This window comes from Anabrus simplex, chromosome 3, assembly GCF_040414725.1.
Source record: "Anabrus simplex isolate iqAnaSimp1 chromosome 3, ASM4041472v1, whole genome shotgun sequence".
Lineage (NCBI taxonomy): Eukaryota > Metazoa > Arthropoda > Insecta > Orthoptera > Tettigoniidae > Anabrus > Anabrus simplex.
The window spans coordinates 172,108,908-172,116,258 of NC_090267.1; the positions used below are offsets into that span (position 1 = coordinate 172,108,908).

General features: G+C 45.8%; 2 non-coding genes across 2 annotated transcripts; both read left to right on the forward strand.

Annotated features, from left to right (window-relative positions):
- The first annotated feature begins 2,416 nt into the window (after window positions 1-2,416).
- On the forward strand, window positions 2,417-2,489 carry TRNAA-AGC (transfer RNA alanine (anticodon AGC)). The gene has a single exon. It is a non-coding gene; the product is annotated as a tRNA-Ala (tRNA).
- Window positions 2,490-4,580: 2,091 nt separating this feature from the next.
- TRNAD-GUC (transfer RNA aspartic acid (anticodon GUC)) lies at window positions 4,581-4,652 on the forward strand. The gene has a single exon. It is a non-coding gene; the product is annotated as a tRNA-Asp (tRNA).
- Window positions 4,653-7,351: the final 2,699 nt, after the last annotated feature.

Here is a 7,351-nt window from a genome sequence, read left to right on the forward strand (position 1 = left end):
GTTTTTGTGGTTTTCCTATAACTGCATAGCCTTTGGTGGTGCTATCTGAGGATCCAACCAGCCTCCGCGCTGATAACCTAACAGACAGACAGATCCCCATGATCCCGATATCGTATATTAGAATCAGTACTTTTTTGGAGTGCGACTCGTTGGCTGAACGGTCAGCGTACTGGCTTTCGGTTCAGAGGGTCCCGGGTTCGATTCCCGGTTGGGTCGGGGATTTTAACCTTAATTGGTTAATTTCTACGGCACGGGGGCTAGGTATATGTGTTGCCTTTATCATCATTTCATCCTCATCACGATGCGCAGGTCACCTACGGGTGTCAAATAGAAAGACCTGCATCTGGCGAGCCAAACCCGCCCTGGGATCTCCCGGCACTAAAAGCCATACGACATTTCATTTCATTTTCAGTACTTTTTGGAGGGTAAACTTAGGGCCAGTCCCAAACAAAGTGTTCTTTTTCATATGTTAATATCCGACAATTTCGGAATTAGCGTAGTTAAGTTAGGCCAATATTGAATCGATCATTATATATTCATGGAAGAGACGGTTTTAAATCGCAGCCTGCAGGCTAATCGCAGTCGACCTATCTCGATTTCCATTACAAGTAGGTAGAATTCATATTTCCGAAATTATTGAACTTTACATGCCCGGGTTCTCGACCCGTATGCTTTGAACGACCTTTAGTGTCGAATTTTATATTGTAAATTTTTTCTTCCTTTGCTTCTTTATCAGTATACCCTCCAGGGTCGGTTTTTCCCTCGGACTCAGCGAGGGATCCCACCTCTGCCGCCTCAAGGGCAGTGTCCTGGAGCTTCAGACTCTGAGTCGGGGATACAACTGGAGAAGATGACCAGTACCTGCTATGCTGAACAGGGGCCTTGCGGGAGTATGGGAAGATTGGAAGGGATAGACAAGGAAGAGGGAAGGAAGCGGCCGTGGCCTTAAGGTAGGTACTATCCCGGCATTTGTCTGGAGGAGAAGTGAGAAACCACGGCAAACCACTTCCAGGATGGCTGAGGTGGGAATCAAATCCACCTCTACTCAGTTGACCTCCCGAGGCTGAGTGGACCCCGTTCCAGCCCTCGTATCACTTTTTTTCAAATTTCGTGGCAGAGCCGGGAACCGAACCCGGGCCTCCGGGGGTGGAGGCTAATCACACTAACCACTACACCACAGAAGCGAACGTAAATTTCTTTATTATAATATATAATTTGGAGATTCCATTAGGGTATAGTTCCTTTTGAATTTGAACTTTGTTTTTTGACGAAATAAATTATGTTTTTACCCCCTTAATATTGCAGAGTATTAGCTGCCACCGCCCGTAAGTTTCCCATTTTCATACCGAGAACATGCTGGCGCAGTACCTTAATTAAGACCACGTTCGCTTCCTTTCCAATCCTCAACATTTCCTATCCCATCGTTGCCGTAAGACCTATCTGCGGCCAGTATCCAGTATTCGGGAGATAATAGGTTCGAATCCCACTGTCGGCAGCCCTGAAAATGGTTTTCCGTGGTTTCCCATTTTCACACCAGGCAAATGCTGGGGCTGTACCTTAATTAAGGCCACGGCCGCTTCCTTCCCACTCCTAGCCCTTTCCTGTCCCATCGTCGCCGTAAGACCTACCTGTGTCGGTGCGACGTAAAACAACCTGCAAAAAAAAAAGACCTATCTGCGTCGGTGCAACTTAAAACGGATAGCAAAAGAATAGAAGTGTGCTGATAACACAGAACTAATTAGCCTCGCTAGTTGACTAGGATCATTACTCCGTAAATTTAGCAATAAAAAGGGAATCCGTCTGGCAGTCGGCCGGCATTAGGGTCCACGTTTTAAGTGCGTAAGACTCACGGACATATACTATAGGTTAGGGACTACTGGTCGAGGCGGTTCACCTTCAAGGACGTAGTTTCGATTTCCCATCAGGAAGTCGGAAAATTTAAGAAACGAGATTTCCACTTCCGGAGGTGGGTGTGGTCCTGAGATTCACTCAGCCTACACAAAAAATGAGTACCAGGTTAATTCATGGGGGCAAAGGCGGCGAGGCGTATAGCTAACCACTCTAGCTCACCAAGTGTCGATATTACGGATATTGGACGCCTTTGCATTCCACCCCTCCAAGCGCCTTCATGGCCTGTACGGAGATGACTTTGCTTTGCTTTGCTTTTTTGTAGTACAGTATAGTTAGTATAATAGTATACCACATGTCTGTGGTAAAACTTCATTCATATAACATCCACTGTTCGACGCGGGATCGCTAATCTGGAAACAATCAACTGGAAAAACCTGCGTGAGCGCTATCTAGCCGCTAGCTCTTGAAATGAGAGACTATTCTTAACACACTCGCTAACAGAATCGTGGATGACTATGCTCATTCCTTAGCTAGGATGTTCTGCGTACGCGCCGAATAGTGGTGCGGGGGCGTAGCTCAGATGGTAGAGCGCTCGCTTAGCATGCGAGAGGTACCGGGATCGATACCCGGCGCCTCCAGAGGTTTTTAACAATTTTGTTTTTAAAATCACAGCGTGTTTGAATCCCAGTCGTCATCTTGATGTTCGAATTATGTGCAGAAATGCAGTTCTCGTCGATTATTTCCAAATGAAGAGCGAGGTCTATACTTCACACCAACGAACTTTACCACCGGGAGACAAGTGCTCTCGTCGACATGGCAGTGAAGCTTTCTCTAGCGGTCGTAAAAGATCTGGTACAAATATATCTGTCCGCCTCTGTGGTGTAGTGGTTAGCGTGATTAGCTGCCACCCCCGGAGGTCCGGGTTCGATTCCCGGCTCTGCCACGAAATTTGAAAAGTGGTACGAGGGCTGGAACGGGGTCCACTCAGCCTCGGGAGGTCAACTGAGTAGAGTGGTTTACCGTGGTTTCCCCACTTCTCCTCCAGGCAAATGCCGGGATGGTACCCTTCCCTCTTCCTTGTCTATCCTTTCCAATCTTCCCCATCCCCCGCAAGGCCCCTGTTCAGCATAGCAGGTGAGGCCGCCTGGGCGAGGTACTGATCATTCTCCCCAGTTGTATCCCCCGACCAAGAGTCTGAAGCTCCAGGACACTGCCCTTGAGGCGGTAGAGGTGGTATCCCTCGCTGAGTCCGAGGGACAAACCGAACCTGGAGGGTAAACAGATGATGATGATGATGACAAATATATCTTAGGTACCGGTATATTATCTTACAAGTTGTAAATATCCATCATTCTTGTAAAGAGCTTCTTCTTCTTCTTAATCTGCTTACCCTCCAGGGTTGGTTTTTCCCTCGGACTCAGCGAGGGATCCCACCCCTACCGCCTCAAGGGCAGTGTCCTGGAGCGTGAGACATTGGGTCTGCGGATACAACTGGGGGAAATGACCAGTACCTCGCACAGGGTCCGCCTCTGTGGTGTAGTGATTAGTGTGATTAGCTGCCACCCCCAGAGGCCCGGGTTCGATTCCCGGCTCTGCCACGAAATTTGAAAAGTGGTACGAGGGCTGGAACGGGATCAACTCAGCCTCGGGAGGTCGACTGAGTAGAGGGGGGTTCGATTCCCTCCTCAGCCATCCTTGAAGTGGTTTTCCGTGGTTTCCCACTTCTCCAGGCAAATGCCGTTATGGTACCTAACTTAAGGCCGCGGCCGCTTCCTTACCTCTTCCTTGTCTATCCTTTCCAAAACTGCCCATCCCCCACAAGGCCTCTGTTCAGCATAGCAGTTGAGGACGCCTGGGCGAGGTACTGGTCATCCTCCCCAGTCGTATCCCTCGACCCAGAGTGTGAAGCTCCAGGACACTTCCCTTGAGGCGGTAGATGTGGGATTCCTCACTGAGTCCGCGGGAAAAACCGACCCTGGAGGGAAAACAGATTACGAACGAACGAACCCCGCATATACTATAGGTTAGGGAATCGAACCCATCTCTACTCAGTTGTCCTCCCGAGGCTGAGTGGACCCCGTTCCAGCCCTCGTACCACTTTTCAAATTTCGTGGCAGAGCTGGGAATCGAACCCGGCCCTTCGTCGGTGGCAACTAATCACACTAATCACTACACCATAGAGGCGGACAAAGTGCTTCTTAACTGCTCGAAATACAATCTGGATTTTGTAAATGTAATGAAAACGAAAATCTGTAAGCCTGTTTCCAGTCATTCGACTGGATGAGGAATGGAATGAGTGAAGCCCCATCTAGCAGCGAGGATAAGAATTGTGCCGGCTGACAAAGCCTGTCGCACTCCTCTTGGGCAATGATTAATGACAGACAGTCGAAATGAAGTGATTTTGGAGATTTTGATGGAATGAAAGATGCCAGGGGAAACCGTAGTACGACCGGAGTACCTGGAGATAAACCTGACCCACCTCCGCTTTGTCCAGCCCAAATGTCACATGGAATGACTGGGATTTGAACCACGGAGGCTTAAGCAGATATCTTGTAATGTACCCCTGTTGGAAGTGTGTATCTAATTTTGTAAGACCCTGTCAAAATAATGTTCTGGTTTTCAAATCTTCCGTACTTTTTTTTTTTTTTTAAGCTTTAAAATTCGGCAACTATGCGTTCCGAAAACTTCGTTAGACGATATATCTTTGCGATTGTAGAAGACTGTACGTGTCCTCGGTAGTATAGTGGTTAGTATCCCCGCCTGTCACGCGGGAGACCGGGGTTCGATTCCCCGCCGGGGAGGAATTTTTTATTTTTGTAGAGAGGCTTCCATTGGCATTGTTAAAGGTTATAGGTTGAAGTTTGAGAGTGATCTCGGATTGTTATATGCCCCGTCATAATGTCCCGGGACTGAGCATGGTTATACAGTAATGTCGCGAGCTCTTTAGTGTTATCGTCTTTGCACAAATTATGTTCGCTCACTTGTGAATAACAATCATTTTCCGTTCTTTCTTTCTTTATTTATTTCTTAATCCGTTTACCCTCCAGGATGTTTTTTTCCCTCGGACTCAGCGAGGGATCCCACCTCTACCGCCTCATTGTGGAAACCGGTATGCATTTGGCCGGTTGTGATATTAATATTCAACTAAATAACCACCGCAAGGTTCACAGAAGACCGGTATTGGTAAGTAATTTGTAACAACGATAAGGATACGATAAGATAGAATGCAAGAGGCTGTTACTACTAGGGTTGCCATACGTCTTGAAAAAGGCGTTTGTCCTGAATTTGAGCATGTGTCCCGACGTCCTGACTGAAATGTTAAAATCCCTAAATGTCCTGAATTTTAAAATTCAGAGCAAATTATTTAAACAATTTCTCAAATGCTTTTGAAAGGGAATGTCCCATCTGTTACTCAAAAATCAATGCAAATAATATTGAATATTATGTAATTTTGGAGTGGTCTGTAAAAAAAGGTATTTTACTCAAAGCATGCTTTCTTATTATTTCTCTGTCTGATTTTTAACATTAACATCATATAACAAGTGTGTCTTTTGGTAACGGATGGGACAGTTCACATGGAATGACCCAAATACATTCGTCAGTGCTATCAGAATTGACGAATTTTATGTCTTGAGCACGGGGGCATGGATGAATATAAATTAAATACTAGCTGATGTACCCGTGCTTCGCTATGGGATTCTCAGAAAGGCTGACCTTGTGGTTTTCCTAACTGAAGTCAACATAGGTCATTACAAAAACTTTAGTTGGAAAGTAGCAATGTTATCATATAAAATACTCGATCAAATGAAAAACCGCACATTTTCTTACTTTTAACGACCAGTAGCCTACTACGGTCATTCCAAAGCTGGAATGACCAAGTCGCAGACAGCCGTGTACACTCCTCTGCCATTATTTCGTTAAATATGCACACTGGTCATTTCAATCAGTGCCTCAGAGTAGGGATTGAATAACTCGAAGGTTATGATGAACCAGTGTGTTACGTACCAGTGCTATCAGAAAATTTATGAACCAGAGGAATGGCAAGCTAAAGAAGAAAGTTATCTAACGCCCCAGCTACTTCCTGGCAATATTCAGACAGGCTGTTACACTCGGTACGTCCGGGCAACTTCGCCGTGTGGTTAGGGGCGCGCAACTGTGAGCTTGAATCCGAGAGATAGTGGATACGAACCCCACTGTCGGCAGCTTTGAAGGTGGTATTCCGTGGTTTCTCATTTTCACACCAAGCAAATGCTGGGGCTGGACCTTAATTAAGGCCAAGGCCTTTCCCTTCATACTCCTAGCCCTTTCCAATTCCATTGTCACCATAAGACCTATCTGTGTTGGTGCGATGTAAGGCAAATTAAAAAACAACTCCGTACGCAGCAGTAATCTTATCTATCGGAGATGAGTGGCAACAGAAGTCACAGAGCACATCAATAGCGTATCGAAGATGAAGTGCCACATCTTCACGAGTTACCGTGGACCGCCGCACAGATGGCACTGCCATCCACAGTGATGACTGAGCGCGAGGATAACAGAGGCATTATCGGGACTACTGCTTCAAAATCTACCAAGAAACTCAAGCATGCAACTTGCGTTTGAAAATGATTTCATCTGCTGGACACTTTGGAATATTTCCTGGATGATTTCGCTGCCTGCGAAGTAACCAGCTCACTTCTTATCTCCTTCGTGCGGAAGAAGAATCGATATTTCAATTAGTGAAATACGAGTTTTGGTAGCAAACACAGCACATGATCTTCACAGCTCCTCAACTGCGATGACTTCACTTTAATAACAACTAATTTATCCAAGCACTCGAAGAAAGTATCACCCCATAAACTTTCCATACATGACAGCTTTTCCGCAACGACAATTTCCACTCGCAACGATACATGATAAACACTTTCCGATGCATACGTGAGATATGATATGTGGCTCTTTGCATTGAGCCGTAATCTGTAATTAGTGTTAGGGAAGTAGGCACATTATCAGTCGGTTTGCCGAAAAGGAAAGGACGACATAAATCACACGGAATGACTTTTGAAATATTCCGCACTATGTATCCGGCTAAATGATACACTAAGTACTCTTTGCTACAATTCCGCCCGCTTAACTAGGTAGGCCTAAACTGTTTTCCCAGTCTGGTATTTGAATGTCATTTTCGATATTCACAATTTTTTCCCTGATTTAATCTACACCTTGTGTCTTCACTGCACGATTTTTACTTTAAATTTCTCTCGCAAGAATACGCATTTGATTAGCAAGAGACTTCAATGAGGATTCAGCTCTGTACTCACAGTTTCCGCCAGACGATATGGCAAGTTTAGTCAGTACATAAATAGACTGCAACGTGTGTAAATGTAGAAAGTCAATAGTGGACGGATGATCATCACAACTTAGTGATCGCAGGTTACAGAAATGACGTTCTAGGGGATCTTGATTAAACTTTCCTGTCAAAACGTAGCTATGTAGTCATTCCGGGTGAGATGGCGCACCGGGT